Below are 19,146 nucleotides of genomic sequence, written 5' to 3'. Positions count from 1 at the left end.
TCCAGTACATAGTGCTCCAGATCCTGGGAAACTGTCACAGATTTGTGTTAGGTGAAATATGCAGTCATTAAAAACACTTGCTATGTTGATATATTTATACAAAAAGTGAACCAAGTGGCAAAAGGTGGATTATGGTCTTGGAGAGCACATTCATTACAATCATGGGACAGAAACCACAGTGCAGTGGGATAAGGAGTCCCTGGGATAAGTGAAGAATGTGAACAGGGAATGTAGAAAAGCCTTTTGGTACTTTGAATTTGAAAGGGAAAAGAAAGATCTAGAGATACAGACAGATATATTTATAGAGAGGAGGATCCTGTGGCTGAATGGAAATAAAGCTATCAAAGAGGGAATTTTTTAAATCTTCAATTTCATGAAACTTGACCAAGTTTTCAAGTTAATGTGAAGAAGCCATCTCATCTCATGCTCACATATTCATTTCTCTTCTTACATTCTTATTATTTACATATATAAATAATATGTATATGTAATATATTATCTACATATATAAACTATATATAAGTATAGTTATAATAAGTAATATACATTATATATTTATATATAATATTATTGATATTTATATTATAAGTAATATACATTATATATATTTATATATATATTACTTATAATATCTAAAACTGGTGTTTTCTGCACCTCTCATTGTTTATCCCCATGAGAACATGGACATCCATATGAAAAAAAGCAAATCTCTCTCTGATAGGCCTTCAGCTCAAAGTTTTAGAGACAGAAGGTTCTCTACATTCTTAGGTGTTTCATAATCTCATAAAAATTGTTCTGGCCGGGTTCGGTGGCTCAGCCTGTAATCCCAGCACTTTGAGAGGCTGAGGCAAGTGAATTGCCTGAGCCTACAGTTTCAAGACCAGCCCGGGCAACTTGGTGAGACCTTCTCTCTACAATGAATCAAAAATTAGCCAGGTGCGGTAGCATGTGTCTGTAGTTCTGGCTACTTGGAAGGCTGAGGCAGAAGTATCACCAGAGCCCAGCAGGTTGATGCTGGGGTGGCCATGAGAATGCCACTACACTCCAACCTGGGTGACTGAGTGAGACTCCAACCCCCTCCCCCCCAAAAAAAACATATCTGTCCTTCCATAGAGGCCAGGCCCATAAAGCGGTTAGGAGCTGGTGGATCCTGTTGATAAGTGGTGCCTTGTGGGCCATTTTTCTGTTGGGCTTTCTTATCAGCTATTCATTGAGGGCATTCACCTTTCCAGTGACCTTCTTGGTAACAATAGGCACATTGGTTTCTCCCTAACTTCATAGGGTGTTGTGATGTCCCTTAAGAAGGCTGATAAATGGAGTTCAGGGGTCCCTGGGCAGGCTGAGGTGGTCCGGGCCTCGCTCTGGGAAACTGTTGACCTGGTTATCTTCTTCCCCGATGCCTGCCTGTTTTCTCCCGGTGTGCCTGTTATCTGGTACCCCGCAATGGCAGCATCAAGCATGGTCATTTTCTTTTTCTCTTCGGTCTGCCTCTTGTTGGGTCTCCTTATTTCAGTTAATGAACACTTTAGTGGCAACTTCTAGCAGATGGCTAACATTCATTCCAGCAAAGCCCTCTAGTTTTTGTAGCTTATGTCAGATATCCCCTAGGGACTGTCTGACAAAAGCTGCATTTACCATATGCTGATTTTCCGTTGCCTCTGGATCAAAGGGGAATGTATAGCCAAAAGACTTCACAGAGTCTCTCATAGAATTGGCTTGGGTTCTTGTCAGCTCCCTGGAACACCTCAGAGACCTTGCTCATATTTATAGCCTTTTTCTCTCCTCCTCTCATGCCTCCTAGGAGGGCCTCCTAATACTGTTCAAGCAGTTGCAACTCCTGGTTATTGTTGGGGTCCCATTGGGGGTCCTCCTCTGGGAACTGATTTTGGGCATATGCCTGGGCATTGAGTGCTCCAGCTGGGGTGTGTTCCTCTAGCCATTTTATAGCCACCTGTGTAATTCTCTGACACACTTCAGTATTGAATAGCATCAGGAGGAGTTGGCGGCGGGTCCACCCAGGTTGGTCTCTGGGTCTGGATAATGGATTGTATTAAGTCTATCATAGCCTGAGGCTTTTCTGTGAAGGACAGTGTATGATTTTTCCAATTCAGGAGGTCTGTGGTGGTGAAAAGCTGGTACACAAATGTGCGTTGCCCACCTTGGATCTGGCCTTCTTGATCATAATAAATAGGCCCCCTAGTCTCCCTCAGTGGCAACTGGAAGGCACCATGGCATTCCCCTGGTATGAAGTCAGACATACATTCTGGCAGCTGCTTTCCAGGTGGGGTGTGGGGAGTCAGAACAGGTGGCTCAGGTCTGGCCTCTGATTGTTTAAGAGACGTACTAGGCTTAGGGGTGCATTCCAATTGCGAGCCTCTAACAGTGACTGATACCGTTGGAGCAGGTGGCAATGGTGGGTAGACTGGACAATAAGGTGGTGGGATTTCTGGTTTATCAGCCAACACCGGCTTGTCAGTCAACTCATCAGACTCTGATGGGTATTTGGGCTGGGTTGTTTTGCAATTGTCTTCCCAGCAAGCTTTTAGCCAAGATGGCCATGCAAGCACCTCATCCTGCCAACAGTTAATATAAGGGGATTGGTCTGGGTGATCTGGCTCTCCTACTATAATTCTATATACTTTCCTAATGGTTTTTCTATCTAAGGATCCCTCTGGCAGCCATCCAACTCTGAAAGAGGTCCAATCTATTTCACAGAACGTATGGAGTTTTTTCCAAGATAGTTTGGCACCATAACAATCTTCACAGAAACATTTGTCAAAGTTCTTAAGCATACAATCAAGGGGGGTATTCTTACTTTGGTTTCCACCCATTTCCTCCCCCTAACAGATGACAGACACACACAAATAAGGGAATGAGGGGTATGGGAAACAGTTTCTTCATCCTCCTCCAGCTGTACTCCTTGTGGAGATATTTCAGACACCTCTTAGCAATTGGCAGGTTAGTATAAACCCTCAAACCGGACCAACCGTATGACGGGGTTGGGGCTGCCTTCAGTTGTATGAGGTTGTCACTGGCTTATATTGGGACTCAAAATCACTTTGGTCCTTTGGTCAGGTCGAAACCCTTCTGCTGTCTGTCTCATTCCACTGCCTTTCAGTCCTTTCCTTCAGACTGGAGACTACCAGCGTTTTCCAGGAGGTGATCAAGCTCCCCTTCTGCCATCTACTGACAGGTCTATGCAAAGGCCCTTGTTCTTACCCTTTCCATCAGGAGTTGTTCCTCACACCAATTCCTGTACCTCTTTGGGTCCCTGTTGTGCTTTCGAGATCCAAACCTCAGTGCACCGGGAGGGACCTCCCTCCTACAGATGAAAAGGTCCACTGTGCACCAGGAGAGATTGCCTCTCCTGTCATCCTACAGGTTGTACCCCGATGACAAAAGAGGTGGAACACACTGTCTCTAAACTCTCCCTTTCCTGACCAATGCACCAAAAAATGTTGCGGAAAAACAGAGAGATCGTGACACTGAGACTATCTTAGGAAGTAGCATTTTATTAACATCAGTGCAACTCAGGGGGCTAATGCTCCAACGCTGAGCAACCTAAAGAAAGAGGAGAGGGGTTTTATGTGTTAGTTTAGGTAAGGGAGGGGGATTAGGTTGTATAGCTATATATTTTCTTTGGAATTTGCAAGGTGGTATTTAGCAAAACCAGATTTTCAAAGAACAAGTTGTCTCCAGGTTATACATGACAAGCAGGGGTTGTAAATTGAAAACTTTGCAAAGAGAGGATGCAGGGATAAGGTTGTGAATCAATTACTATCTTGCATTTCTAGGAAAGCAGCTTGTGGCTATTTAGTTTTCTCACGTCCAGTGTCTAGCAGGTTTGGAGCTTGCAGGTTGAATTTTTAAAAAGGAATTATTTTAACTGTTTTTAGCCCCTCTCTGCCACAGTTCAGTGCATGTTACCTTTTTCTTTCCTGCAGCTTACCTGTCCCAAGGCCAGCACCTGAGCTTCTGACTGAATTCACTCACCACTTCAGGGATCAGCCAACTCTTGTGGCCCTACACCCAGGTCTCCTGGCATAAAGGGTGGGGTTTCATCTCCTCTGGCATCTTCATCACCCAGAGGGGTTGTGAAATGGGGTCCCATGGGGCCACAATAGTAGGAGAGTGTGATGCGGCCACTTCTTAAGCCCAAATCCCTTCTCCTAAATTGGAAGTCCTCCAAAAAGGGTGAGGTATGGAACCTCATCTCAATCCTGCTACTTATCTAGGGAGGTGACTTAGGCTCTGTGAGCCTGAGCTTGGTCATCTGTGAGATGAGACTGACACTACCATTCTTACAGAGCTGTGTGAAGGGTAAATGAGAAAACCTGTCCAGAGACTATGGCACAAAGTGGTACTTCAATAGCCTTTAAATGTTGGAATACAGCATTGTACAAGATACAAAAGGTACAAAGCGCTGGTGAGCCTACCCTGCACTGGTGACTGCAGGAAAGGTCCAAAATGTTCTCATAAATATGCTAACATATTGAGCAGTCCAAGAGCAGCCATTAGAAAACCGTTAAACCTTGAATCTATGGTGCAATTTATTACAAAGCTCAACAAGTAAAGTTAAAAGTTACACCTGTCTTCCTAGCATTGGGAAATGGGTGTGGGTCTGCTCAGAGGCATAATGTTGAACAGGTTTTTTTTTTTTTTTTTTTTTTTTTTGAGTTGGAGTCTCACACTTTTGCCCAGGCTGGAGTGCAGGGGCATGCTCACGGCCACCCCAGCTTCAACCTGCTGGGCTCCGGCGATCCTTCCTCCTTAGCCTTCCAAGTTGCCAGAACTACAGGCGCATGCTACCGCACCCAGCTAATTTTTGATTCATTGTAGAGATGAGGTCTTGCCAAGTTGCCCGTGCTGGTCTCTAACCCATGGGCTCAGGCAGTCCACTTGCCTCGACCTCCCAAAGTGCTGGGATTACAGGCTGAGCCACCAAACCTGGCTGGGATATGCTTTTTTATATGAATGTCTGTTCTCATTAGGAGAAGCAATGAGAAATGATTTTTCACAATGACTGCTTACTTAGCCTTGAGGCTCAGCCAGCCCCTACTGCTGAGTCCCAATAATTAATGGGCCACTGATGTCCCACTCTATACCATTTACCCCTCAGGAAAGCTCGGTAAGGATGGCAGAGTCAGTCCTATCTCACAGATGACCAAGCTCAGGCTCACAGAGCCTAAGTCACCTCCCCAGATAGATGGCAGGATTGGAGTAAGGTTCCACACCCTGCCCTCCTTTGAGGACCCTGAGAAACATCCCTTTTATTAGATGGTCTTCCAGGGATTGAGACATGGTCAGATCACACTTCCCTGCTATTGTGGCCCCACAAGTCCCCACTCCACAGCCCCTATGGGCGCTGAAGATGACAGAGGAGTTGAAATCCTGACCTTTGGTGCCAGGAGACCAGGGTGTAGGGTCACAGGAGCTGACTGATCTCTGAAGTGCCCAGGCAGAAACTCAAGTGTTGGCCTTGGGGCAGGTGAGCTGCAGGAGAAGAAAGTAGTATGCCCTGAATACTGTAAGCAAATGCTTTTTTTTTTTTTTTTGAGTTGGAGTCTCATTCTGTAGCCCAGGCTGGAATTCTGCAGCACCGCTGCTCACGGCCACTGCAGCCTCAACCTGCTGGGCTCAGGCAATCCTTCCACTTCAGCATTCCAAGTAGCTGGAACTACAGGTATGTGCCACCACATCTAACTAGTATTTTGATTTATTGTAGAGATGAGATCTCACCATGTTGCCCAAGCTGGTCTCAAACCCATGGGGATCAGGCAATCCTCTCGCCTCTGCCTCCCAAAGTGCTGGATTACAGGCATGAGCCACCTGTCTGCCCAGCATATGCTCTTGATAGTTCATCTCCTTTAACCCTAACAGTCATTCAAGGTACCCATCACTATGACCATTATTCAAATCAGGGATTTGCCTTTAAGGGATATTACACAAACCAGGGAGAAGCTTTGTTATCTCCAGATCAGTAGTTCACTCTGGAATTAATCAGAAGGGGTTTTTTTGTGGGTTTGTTTTCCTGTTTATTTATCCTGAAGCCCATAGAGATGTAGAAATGTTTTTTCTTAATCTTTAGTCACATATTTGTTTAGTATTGATGGACATTTATAATGCGTCTTCTCCCCACCCCTTTTATTTCATACATGTGAAAATATTTCCTTCCATTGCATGCTTAAACATCTATTCTTTGGGGCTTGATTTCAATAGTTTAAACTCCCTTATAAGTGTTTGAATATTGTCATTTGTATACCTCCATATTGTCACAGCAGCTAGAGAAGGGCATGGTGGGAATTCAAGGGCTCCTGTGCATTCCTGAGCACATTACTGAGAGTCCCCTTGTCTTCTATGCTCTCCCAGTAAGTAGCTTCAGGGGATCCTTGACTTTCCAGCAGACTATGCCCAAAGATGTAAATCCCTATTGACTCCCTTTCTTATAACTATATAGCACCAATGTAATCCTAAATCTTGTGATTTGCATAACTTTTGCAATGCATGATAGTTTAGGCCTTGTAAACTTCCTTTACTCTAAATGTCACTATCTAAATGTAAAATGCAGCTGTAACTCAAGTTCTATACAATGCTCTGCTGGTCAGTGGCTAATGTATAGGGACTGACAACTCTGGACTATAAAAGTGAACTGTGAAGCCTGAAGGGTGAGCAGAACCATTTTAGAAAGACCTCGAGTCTGGCTCTGCTCCCTGAATTCAAACTCAGAAATAAACTTCTTTCTACCAGTTCCCTGCCCCTTTGATTTATTGGTATCAAAGGGAGCAGTCGAGCATTACTCAGACCATAACAATTTCTTTAACCATCTTTATACCTGTTGTCATTATAATATTTTAATGTATTTTTAATTGATAAGTGTTTCCATTATCTTGATTTGTTTTCTTTCTATCTAAACATACACATTCACACATACACAGAGAGCCAGTTTTCACATTTTTATTTTGGGAATTTTTTTTCATTTTTATTCAATTCTTTCTATATTTAAATTCTGTCAGATGATAGGTGATAAAAATTATGTTTGGATATTTTCATTTGCATTCCTTAAATTATTAGTGATCTAGAATGCACTTTCTTGTGACTATTGGCCATTTACATTTCTTCATCTGTGAACCATTTACATGTTGTCAACTTTGCTATTTTTTATAGGTACTCTATATGCATTAGATTGAATGCCCTTCACTGATCTAGGAATTCCTTATTTCAACAAATCTTTATTGGGTGAATATTATTTGCAAGATGCTCTGATACAGAAACCCTCTAGTGTCTGTCCATATTGTCACAGCCTCTAGAGAAGGGCATAGCAAGGGCACAAGCACTTCTGTGCATTCCTGAACAATATTCCTGAGAGCTAATAAAAGGTGCACTTCCCTTTTTCTCCTATGCACTATCGGTAAGTAGCTTCAGGGGATCCTTAACTTCCCTGTAGTCTACGCCCAATCAACTGAAAGATACAAATCTCCTTTTACTCCCTTTTTCTGAGTGGTTATAAGTTTGAATAATATAGTATCATTGTAATCATAAGCCTTGTGATTTATATAACTTTTGTATCAATGTAATCATAAGTTTTTTGATTTGTATAACTTTTGCGTAATGTATGATGTCTTAGGCCGTTTAGGGCAAGCTTGATTAATGCTGCTGCTGGGCCCTACTGATAAAAGCCATATCTGATACCTGGCACCAGGAAGTCTTAACCGAAAAATGTCACTATTGATAAATGGTGGCTGAAATTCAAGTTCTATACAATGCTCTGCTGGTCACGTAGCTAATGTATAGGTACTAACACATATGGACTATAAAGTGAACTGTAAAAACCTAGAGGGTGAGCAGAATCATTTTAGAAAGACCTCAAGTCTGGTTCTGCTCCCTGGATTCAAACTCAGAAATACACTTCTTTCTACCAGTTCCCTGCCCCTTTGATTTATTGGTATCAAGGGGAGCAGCTAAGCATTACTCGGATCATAACAGCTCCAGCAAAAAAAAAAAAAAAAAAAAATTATGTTCCAGGTCTCCCTTCTGAGATCTAGACTCTTATATCTACTGGAAATGTTCACCTGCTGCAAGAGAAGTACAGTGCCCATCCAAGTATGCATGACTTGTCAAGGATAACACACACAGACAGTTTCAAAACACTTATTCCTAAACCCCTCATGGCCACAAATAAAAAGGATGGGGGGGGAAGGCAGAAGCAATGCTGCAGCTGTGGGAGCTTTTCCTGCCCACAGTGTCTCTGACTCATTCTTAGGAAAATAAGAAGCTAGTTTTCCAATATGTGAAAAAGACCATCTTGTGCCCCACCCCAGCTCCTGCCAACACAAATGTCCAGCATACCAGGATGTATGTGATATAATCCATATAGTCATCTTGCCTACAACAACTACAGCTGGGAGGGAGCCCGGAGCCTGGGTACCAACAGCCAGTCAAGGCACCCTCAGGGTTTAGGATCCCAAAGCCACCAGATAAGCCACTGAAGGCCTACATGAAGTACAGCAGGAAGGTCTGGGACCAAGTAAAGGCTTTCAGCTCTGACCTAAAGTTGTGGGAGATTGGCAAGATAATTTTTGGCATTGATGAGATCTCACTGATAAAGAGAAACAAAAATATTTAAATAAATTTGAAGCAGAAAAGATGGAGTACAATGAATCTGTGAAGGCCTATCACAATTTTCCTGAGTACCTTTCTTACATACATGCAAAAAGTTGTACAGAAGCTGCTTTAAGAGGAAAACAAGTTGACAGAGACAGTCTCACATGGAGAGAGGAGAACCTCACATGAGCGTTCAGCCTGAAGATCCAGATGATTATGAGGATGGCTTTCTAATGGAGCCTTGCAGCCACTGTCCATTTCCAGAGAAACCACCACCTCATCAGTGAAATCTTTGTGAGAGTGTGGTACCAGATGTTTGGTCAGCTGTCACAACAGCTAGAATGCAGGTCTTCAAACAACAGGTACAGTCCTTAGTGGCTCGTCAGTGAAATCTAGAAGCTGATCTTCTTCAACTAGAACAACACCAGGAAAAGAAGAGGAAACTTCTGAAAAGCATCGATTCATTTAACAATGACCTTAAAAGGCTGTATGGTCTGAAGGTAAAAGTGGATATGGAGAAAACTGCAGGTGAGATTGTCCTGGCAGAGGAACAGGACCACAAAAGGCTATAGGATAAGTGCATATGAATCCCTACTGATATAAATAAATGTTTGAATTGATCAAGAAATGGGTTAGAGAAGACAAACTGTCTTGATCAAATAATTCTAATACTTCATGAAGTGAAGTTCAATTCTGTCCTCTACCCCATAAGGGCAGGACTGACTTCGTGACTCACTTCTAAAGAAGAGAGTATAGAGAAGTAAAATAGGTACTGTACACTGGAGAGACTTGGCAAACAGCACCTTAACCAAGTGATGAAGGTTAACATCACCAGTGACGTCATATGGGTATCATGTAAACCCAGATATGATGTGATAAGAAGGGAACTTCAACTCTGTGATATTTCTTCTGAAAACTCATAACCATAGTCTAAACATGAGAAAAACAACATATTATTAAAATAGTCTGGCCATTCCTCAAGTGGTTAACAAGGAGTTACCATATGACCCAGCAATTCCACTCCTAGGTACATAGCCAAAATAAATAAAAACATATGTCTACATAAATACTTGAACCCAAATGTACACAAAATCATCATTCATAATAGCTAAAGAGTGAAAACAACCCAAATGCCTATCAATTGATAAATGGATAAAGTGTGTTGTATTATCCAGCAATAAAAAGGAATTAAGTATAATATATGCTGCAACAATGGTGAACCTTGAAAACATGATGTAACGTAAAATAAGCCAAATTCAAAAGACCAAATAGTGTATGAGTCCTTTTATATAAAATGTCCTGAACAGACAAATTCACAGAGACAAAAAGAATATCTGTGATTGTCTAAGGCTGGAGGTGGCACAGGGATGAATTGCATTCAAGCATGATGGGATATCTTAGTGTAATGGAAACATTTAAAACTCAATCATGGGCTGGGCTCGATGGATCAGCCTGTAATCCCAGCACTTTGGGAGGCAAAGGCAAGTGGACTGCCTGAGCCCATGGGTTCGAGACCAACCCAGGCAACTTGGTGAGACCTCGTCTCTTCAATAAATAAAAAATTAGCTGGGTGTGGTAGCGCACCTGTAGTTCCGGCTACTTGGAAGGCTGAGACAGAAGGATCGCCAGAGCCCAGTACCGTGAGTACACCAGTGCACTCCAGCCTGGGTGACAGAGTGAGACTCCAACTCAAAACAAAACAAAACAAAACAAAACATCTCTGTTATGGAAATGGTTGCACAACTCTATATATTTTCTGAAAGTTATAAATTACACTTTTAAAATGCATACATTTCATTGCCTGTAAATTATAGTACAATAAAACTGTTAAATATGGCATTGCGGCCACTGCTTTGTTAAACTCTGACGTGTCCATGTGGCTCTTTGAGCTATGGCTGCCTTGTTTATTACCTTTGACCACTTCCCCTGCCTTGGTAAGGTGAATCTCCTCTCTCTCTCTCTCTCTCTCTCTCTCTCTCTCTCCAATTTACTTTCTAAATAAAGTATATTTTCCAATCTAAAAACATATATACATAGTTATTGCCCTAATCTTTTGTTGTACCACAGTAATGACCAAACTTTTTCATACAAAGGCTGTGATTTATATGTTTTACATAAAGATGAATGTATATAAAACTGTAGCTGCATCCTGGCCCTGGTAATTCTTTATCATGAAACCTTCCCTTCCTATTCCCAACCCACATGTTACTTCAAGTTTCACTTCTGTGTAAAATTCGATTTATGTCTGATCATTTCCACATCTTCCAACTAGGGCAGTGGCTTGAGAATGGGTTCACAACAAAGTCCAGAACCTTCACTCTGTGACAGGATGTCAGCATTATTAGTTTCTTCACACCCCTGTGGGTTTTCTCACATGACTCCACTTGGGGAGCCTAAGCGGCACTACTTATCTGAGTGTCAATATGATAATACTTATCAAAGAGCTACACAGATGCACACCTTTTGCACCAACAATTTTCCTTGTACGAGCTTATCTTTGGGATATAATGAAGGCTGTGGGTAAGAATCTGGTTATAAGGACTCCCCTCCTGATAATTCCCTTCCTTTGCTTCTGGGCCTTGTGAACCTTGAAAGAGTCAATCTCTCAAGATAAATCCTGAGTTCCTAACTGGGCCAAATTCAATAAGAGCCAAGGAACAATTTACTGACTAGAGGTCACACAATACTTTTTACTTCAAGTTCCCATAATAACCCACATATCTGCTTAACTTTGAGAATTTCATAGCTGCGTGTTTCTGTTTATGCTACCTGAACCAACCAATAGGCTGTGACCTACACTGACCAGTAAGAACTTAGCAAGTTTGAATCTTTTATTTGCATAAGCAGACCTGAGTAGAAACCTAGGTAAGAATTTTTTCTATAAAAGACAAACTCTCACTTTGTTCTCTGGAACATTTGACACCAAAAGCTGTGACATTTAGCTGTGACCAAATGGAATGCAAACCCATGAAGAGTTAGGGTTGGGGCCTTTGGGGGGTGATTAGGTCATGGGACTAGGATCCTTAGGAATTTAGAAGGAAGAGACCTTAGTTCATGGGACTAGGATCCTTCCTAAATTCAGGCTGAGAACAAAAGTTATCTGACAAGGAATTTAGAAGGAAGGGAAATATAGACCTCTCCCTTAGGAAGGGAGACCAAATGCTGGGTTCCAAGAAAACACTTTCTGCTTACCAGTGCAAATAGACACATAACCTGTACCCTGAAATGCACCCTTCAGCAGAGCATAGACTCTGAAAGATGCCATCCATATAGTGTTGATAACAGGGAATGCCAGAACTCTCTGAATAACACGATGAAAATTGATTATGTCACAACCACAGGATGGAATTCTAGGTAGGAAACAAAATAAGTTATAATGAAGACAACGATGAGATTCTTTGCCTCTCAGATTAGCTACCATTCCCATTTTTCTTATGTGATATAAACAGGTACTTTTCATACTGTGATATTAGAGTTACCTATCAATGGACTCACTCCCCGATGTGCATGGAAGCCAGTACTATGGCACCAGCTTTTGAGGAAAGAAAAAGTCTTATTGCAAGGTTAACTGGCAAGGAGACAGGAGGTAACACTCAAATATGTCTCCAGAAGCTGGGGTCTGGAGGCAGGTTTTATAGGCAGAAAGTTACTATGCGGGAGTCAGGAAAATGCAAAGAGGCATGAGTTGATTGGGTCATGCAAAGAAGCAGTGTTGGGTCCTTGGCATTTAAGGTGGTACTGTAACAAAACAGGACACCCTGTCTCTTCTTAAATTAGTCCCTGTTCCTCTTTCTGAGTACTTGGGCTCCACATGTGGTTGAGTTTTTCATTTCAGCCAAGTCCAGGGTCACCAATCAGGCAGGCTTGGCTCACCTGGGCACCCTCATTTTATGTAACTTGCAACCTAGGTGTCCCTTGCAACTGAAAAACAACTCATCAGTTTGTTACATTTTGTTACTTACAAAAGTGAACGAGATTGAACTGATTCTGGGGTTACATTAGGAATGTAAATTAATATTTTTAATTCATTAATATTATAGTTTTTCAGAGTTTTGAAAGGACACTTTAGGAACTTATGAAGAAAATGGTTTAAAATGCTTAAAAAGATATTTGCATACATACGAGCTGGGTATTAAGTATACTACTTTCTGTAATAGAAACTATGGTAAGCGAACTACGTTTTCACCACTAGGGTACTAGGGAAATTAAGTTTAGGGCATAATATGATGAAATACCAGGTTCATATGAAAAATTCAAATTGAATTTGAAAGATGGTCATAATAAGGAAAACTGCAGGTTACAAAAATCATAAGTAGCCTGCATCCATTTTTGCGTGCATTGGTCCATCACTATATCAATAGGCCTCAAAGCATAAAAATAAAAATGATCTTTTTATTTCTCAAATATAGAGCTCTCTCTTTAACATACTGAGAGGTGAACTGTCTGTCTGGTAGCCTTCTGTATCCCTGAGCCCTGAGAATGCCTCCCTTTCCACCCAGACTTCCAGAAATCTCTGTAGGATGAGCTTGGGCCACAGCCCCGCCCTCCGATTTTGCTGCTCAGCGATGTTCAAGCTGCAGTTCAGGATTCTGTCACGAGGGGCCACCATCGCACCATCATCAAACAATGATGTCTTCAAGGAGTATAAATAATAATAATAATAATATCAGTTGGGCGCAGTGGCTCAGCCTGCAATCCCAGAAATGTGAGAGGCCGAGACGAAAGGATTGCCTGAGCCCAGGGATTCCATATCAGTCTGGGCAACTTGGGGAGACCTCGTCTCCACAGTAAAATCAAGCTGGGCATGGCAGCGCGCGCCAGTAGTTCTAGTTACTTGGAAAGCTGAAGCGAAAGGATCACCTAAGCCTAGCAGGTCGACGCTGCAGTGGGCGTGAGCATGCTGCTGCAGTCCAGCCTGGGCGACAGAGTGAGGCTCCAACTCAAAATATATATGTATCTTTAAGAAAGGTGTATATATATATATATATATATATATATATACACCTTTCTTAAAGCCCACCAAATCAACATTAACCTATGTACAGAGTAATTCTGTCTGAAAAAACTGACAGGTGTAAAGAAGACTAAATACATATGCTCAGGGCATCCATACAACAAAACTCCAGGTAGCTCTAGGGCATTTGGGGAGTCACCAGTAGGCATAAGGCAGGACAGGGGAGGCTGGGGGTGACAGAGAGGTTGGTGGCACCCAAGCGTGGTCTGGGCAGCTGTGTCCACAGTGTCCTGGAGAAGGGATGACTGAGAGGGGGTGGGAGAAGACTTGGGAGACCAGTATAGGGGTAGGTAATGGCGGGTGAACATCCAGGTCTCTGGTGTAGATTTGGAGTCAACATAATGCAATTACGAATTTTTCACACAGAATTATCATAGTAAGCAAACCGTTTTTAAGTCCCTTGTTGCTCTTTACAATAGGTACTCCATGTTATTAAAAAAGAAAAAAGGAGATGCATGTTACCTGGTGGTCAGAGCCCGACTGCAGCTGTGAGCATTTCAGACCAGGGCTCAGCAAGGGAGAGGATGGAGGTTAGGAGCTTGGCTTCAAGAAGGTATCAGTTTTCCAGAATTGTTCAGCTCATGGTAGCAATCTCTCTGTATCCACCATTTTCTGGGATATCAAAAAATGAGATTGAAGGTAAAGCTGCATCCGTGTTTATTTGAGTGCAAGGACTTGAGGAGACAGAAACACACACGTGCACGTGCACACACACAGACACACATGCAGATACTATATCAATTTTTGTTTCACTATGAAATTGAATACAATGAATGCATTTTCAAATTAATGAATACATTGCACTTTTGTCAATCCGTTCACAAGCATTATGAAAATGCTTTTTTCCTGAATACAAAATTTCAAACAATGTATGAAAGTACATTTATGAATTGAAATTAATCTGCATCTCCCACTGGCCGGACTCCTACCCCCTGACCCAAGGGGTCTGCTGCTGTCCATAGAATGGTGCACACTCTCCAGACGTGTCCCTTTGGTAAGAGACACACGCACTATGTTCATCTACACAGACACTTTCTCCAAAAGTACAATCAGTCTTCATCTTCTGTTAGAAATTGTCTTCTCCACTTCTCCAGATTTTTAAATTTGTGAATCTTATTAGTTCTGGTATATTTTACCATTTTTATTGTTCGTGTATATTTTTATGTGAATTTCCATTTAATTATTTGTCAATTTCTTTGTGTTTTTGTTTTTGTTTTTGAGTTGGAAGTCTCACTCCATCGTCCAGGCTGGAGTGCAGTGGCACACTCACAACCACCCCAGTATCGACCTGCTGGGCTCTGGCAATCCTTCTGCCTCAACCTTCCAAGTAGCCGGAACTACAGGCATGCACTACCACACCCGACTAATTTTCTATTTATTGTAGAGACAAGGTCTCACCAAGTTGCCTGGGCTGGTCTTGAACCCGCAGACTCAGGGAATCCATTCGCCTCAGCCTACTAAAGTGCTAGAATTATAGGCTGAGCCACCAAGCCCAGCTTGTGTGTTTCACAAATCATGGATACTAACCTAATATATGAGATGTGGTTTCCAAATATTTTCTCCAGAGTTTTCAGATAATTGTTGGTGTTTTTAAATTTAGAAATGCTTTTTCAATTTCAAAAATATTGTAATTTAAAAGCTTACCGATCATATGTACCTTATAAATATGTATAAATATTATGTATCAAAAACACTACAGATAATAGTTTTTTAAGTTGGACATTGCCTTGGAAACTTATAATAGCAGCCCCCAGGGAGATTAGATCATTCAGCACCCAGAAGACATTAGGACAAATAGAAAAACTTTAGAATAATTCACAGTGAGCTGTAGATAGAGAGCCCTCTTAATGTACCCTGAACTAAACAATGGTCATAATTATGGGTACCTTGAATGGCTATTAGGATCAAAGGAGATGAAACATCAAGTGCATTTGCTGAAAGTATTCAGGGCATGTTACCTTCCTTCCCTGCAGCTTACCTGTCCCAAGGACAACACCTGGGCTTCTGCCTGAGCACACTCACCGCTTCAGGGTTCAGCCAGCTCCTGTGGCCCTACACCCAGGTCTCTCAGCACAAAGGGCGGGATTTCACCTCTTCAACCATCTTCATCACCCGGCGGGGCTGTGGAGTAGGGAACTGTGGGGCCACAATAGCAGGAGAATGATGTGACCATTTCCTTTTTTTGTGAGTTGGAGTCACTCTGTCACCCAGGCTGGAGTGCAGTGGCACTCATGGCCACCCCAGCATTGACCTGCTGGGCTCTGGCGATCCTTCCGCCTCAGCCTTCCAAGGAGCTGGGACTACAGGCATGCACACAGTCTTTTTTTCACCGAGAATACCCAGACTAGTCCCAGATTTACAGGTGTGCATGAATAATAGCATGAATAAAAGATGGGAAATTAGCCCTAGATAATGGGAAGATATTTCAGGTTCAAGATACACTACAAGTCCCAACTTCTCATTCAGGAGGCTGAACAAAGAGGATCGCTTGAGCCCAGGAGCTGTGGTGCGCTAGAATCTCGACTGTGAATAATCACTGTACTCTAGCCTGGGCAACATAAAAAGACCTTGTCTCTTAAAAAGAAAAAAGATACACTGCAACATTATTTTGGGCTAGCTGGCACCTGGGAAACTCTAAATTTGAACACATCACATTTTTTAAATGACTGAAAATGTTTGTGCTCTCTATAGCATATAAACTGGGGAAATAGATGTGTTTATTCAAGCAGCTCAGAAAGCACACATATAAGAAGGCTTCATGACAGATCACACTGTTGAGATGTGAATGGGTATTTGTTCTTCTCATGTTTCTTCCTTTTTCTTTTCCATCAGATAGCCAGACAACTACAGATGAAACACGCAAAAAAAATGACACCATATTTCACAGAGATATATACATATGTAATAAAAGCATAAAGAAATATACTAACAATGAAAAGTCCAAATTCATGTTAGTGATAAGCCCCATGTAAGGAGGCTAATGCAATCAGAAAAGACTGAATTTCAAGTGTATAAGCAAAGTTTATTTTTATTTTTATTTTTTTTTTCTTGAGTTGAGATCACTCTGTTGCCCAGGCTGCAGAGCAGTGGCATAATCACAGTTCACTGCAGCCTCAACCTCCTGGGCTCAGGTGATCCTTCCTCCTAAGCCTCCCAAGTAGCTAGGACTACAGGCATGTCCCACCATACCTAGCTTTTTTTGTTTGTTTTTGTAGAGACGAGGTCTCGCTACATTGCCTGGGCTGGTCTTGAACTCCTTAGCTCAAGCCATTCTCCTTTCCAGGCCTCCCAAGGTGCTTGGATTACAGGCTTGAGCCACCGCACGCAGCCTAAAGTTTTATTTCTTAACACGAGCATATAAAAGCATGTTATATTATTTTTATAAGTCTATGTCTAAAACATTTTGTAACAAAAAATGTTTCTATGATATGTAATTTTGATTTTCTTTTTTTTTTGAGTTGGAGTCTCACTCTGTCGCCCAGACTGGAGTGCAGTGGCCGCTCCCGGCCACCGCAGCCTCGACCTGCTGGGCTCCGGCAATCCTTCCGCCTCAGCCTTCCAAGTATCCAGAATTACAGGCATGCGCTACCACACCCGGCTGATTTTTTGATTTATTGTAGAGATGAGGTCTCGCTGCCCAGGCGGGTCTCGAACCCGTGGGCTCAGGCAATCCACTCACCTCAGCCTCCCAAAGGCATGGGATTACAGGCTGAGCCACCAAGCCCGGTTACTGTAATTTTGATTTTTAAGATGATTTGTATTAAATTGGGAAAAATATAGTCAAGTCCAGAGATACATAATTAATCAGCAATCCTACTACTTATTAACCTAAGAACATCATGCTTGTGTATTCCCTCCATTATAGCCTCTATTCGTGCATCTATACTGTATATTAATTGCAAGAAGGTCTCATATATCTAGACATGCAAGCTTTTCCAGACAGCATGTCTAGATATATTAAATGACTTGAAATTCAAACCAAACTCTGACTCCCAAATCACCATCCCTAATCATTGAGATATATCATCTTTTTCTATGTAAGGGCTGAGACCAGCTCAGGGGAAGTGACTCCCCATGGTTCTGTAGACAAGGAAGGATCTGGTGTTTGAGACCCAGGTCTCCTGAATTCAGTCTGTTGTACAACAGACCCATCTTTATGCTCTGTTATTCTGTGCTATCTCCTTTCTGGAGTTCAAATGAAGGATCCTATTCCAGTGTCAATGGTAGGTAAAAAAAGAAGAGAAGGGCACATCAAATAAAAACTTACAAGGTAATGATTTGACTCCTCACTTCCACCATCCTCACGTATATCATTCTATAAAGAAATGACATCAAATGTTGCACATCATATAAATATGAATACATTTCCTTTCCCAATGTTTCAAATTCAAAGAATCTCTGTGAGATGCTCATGTTTAAGTTTTTTGTGGGAAAGAGAACACAGGAGAGATCAAGCATATATTCATTAAAGTATTACGTATCAGATGCTTTATAGTTTTGTTCATTTCTCATTACAGCTTTCTGAGGTAAATATCAACATGCCAATTTTATAGATGAGCAAGGTCAGTTTCACTACAGGGTCACACAACAGAAAAGGATGAAGACTCTTTCCCTACCCAGCTCCATTGCCCTGCATAGAGCAGATATGGCACTGAACTTCCTATGTGACATAGATGAGTGTGTGTGGTTTCCTTCTTCTTACATTCCCAAATATTCACTAAAATACAGTGATACCACCAAGGTTAAGTAACAACCTCCCTGTTAAAGATCAGAAGAGTGGGAATGGGAAGGAAGCAAACATCAACATTGTGGATGGTGCACCAAATACCATGCTTGGATCTTGAGGAAGGTCTCCCCTTGAACTCCTCACAATGCTTCCTTGACTATAAGAATCAGGAGTGTGTGTGTGTGTATGTGTGTGTGTGTGTGCGCATGCACGCGTGTGTGTGTGTAGTGAAATATATAAAGCAATACTATGGTATATTTTGTTTGGGAAGCTCTCATATGGAGTAAGAGAATAAAACAACACATGGGAGTGATAATCATTGCATTCTAGGGGAGAAAGAAGGGGATGTAATAAGGGAGAAGTAAAGATTTTTTTCCTAAGCTGGCCTAATTTCACAGCTCTCTCTGTTTTTTATCTGAACTATTTCACAAGTAACAGAGGTTTTAGAGAATACAGTTGTTTGTCATAAATACAGACTTACAATTTTTCAACTTTATGATGGTGTGAAAGTGATACACATTCAATAGAAATTGTACTTCCAATTTTAAATTCTGGTATTTTACCAGTCTAGTAATATGTAGGATGATACTATTTCATGATGCTGAGTAATAAGCAGCAATGACTGTAGCTCCCACTCAGCCCCACAATCACAGGGGGAAAGAACCAACACTCGACAGTGTCGGTGTTGCCAGTATGTTATGGATATCGTGTTTTGTATTTTCACATTCCATCTTGTCTATAAAACACCCATTTTCAACTTATGATTATTTTCTTTTTTTTTTTTTTTGAGGTGGAGTCTCACTCT

At 41.8% G+C, this 19,146-nt stretch overlaps 1 long non-coding RNA gene and 1 pseudogene across 1 annotated transcript in view; one reads left to right on the top strand and one right to left on the bottom strand.

Moving 5' to 3' along the window:
* Nucleotides 1–3,492: 3,492 nt before the first annotated feature.
* LOC103271030 overlaps nucleotides 3,493–19,146 on the bottom strand; it is a 25,136-nt gene continuing 9,482 nt past the window's right edge. Inside the window, exons 4-7 of the long non-coding RNA XR_002482564.1 lie at nucleotides 17,883–17,930; nucleotides 15,638–15,751; nucleotides 14,078–14,227; nucleotides 3,493–3,561 (exon numbers count right to left, since the gene is read on the bottom strand). This is a non-coding gene — a long non-coding RNA (uncharacterized LOC103271030). The remainder of the gene's footprint in view (nucleotides 3,562–14,077; nucleotides 14,228–15,637; nucleotides 15,752–17,882; nucleotides 17,931–19,146) is intronic.
* Nucleotides 8,286–9,303, top strand: LOC103271029 (annotated as a pseudogene).

Source organism: Carlito syrichta, unplaced genomic scaffold (genome assembly GCF_000164805.1).
Source record: "Carlito syrichta isolate Samal-C Ts95f unplaced genomic scaffold, Tarsius_syrichta-2.0.1 Scaffold311121, whole genome shotgun sequence".
Classification (NCBI taxonomy): Eukaryota; Metazoa; Chordata; class Mammalia; order Primates; family Tarsiidae; genus Carlito; species Carlito syrichta.
Note: the sequence above shows the minus strand (reverse complement) of the source record. Positions and strands in the feature narration are given on the sequence as shown.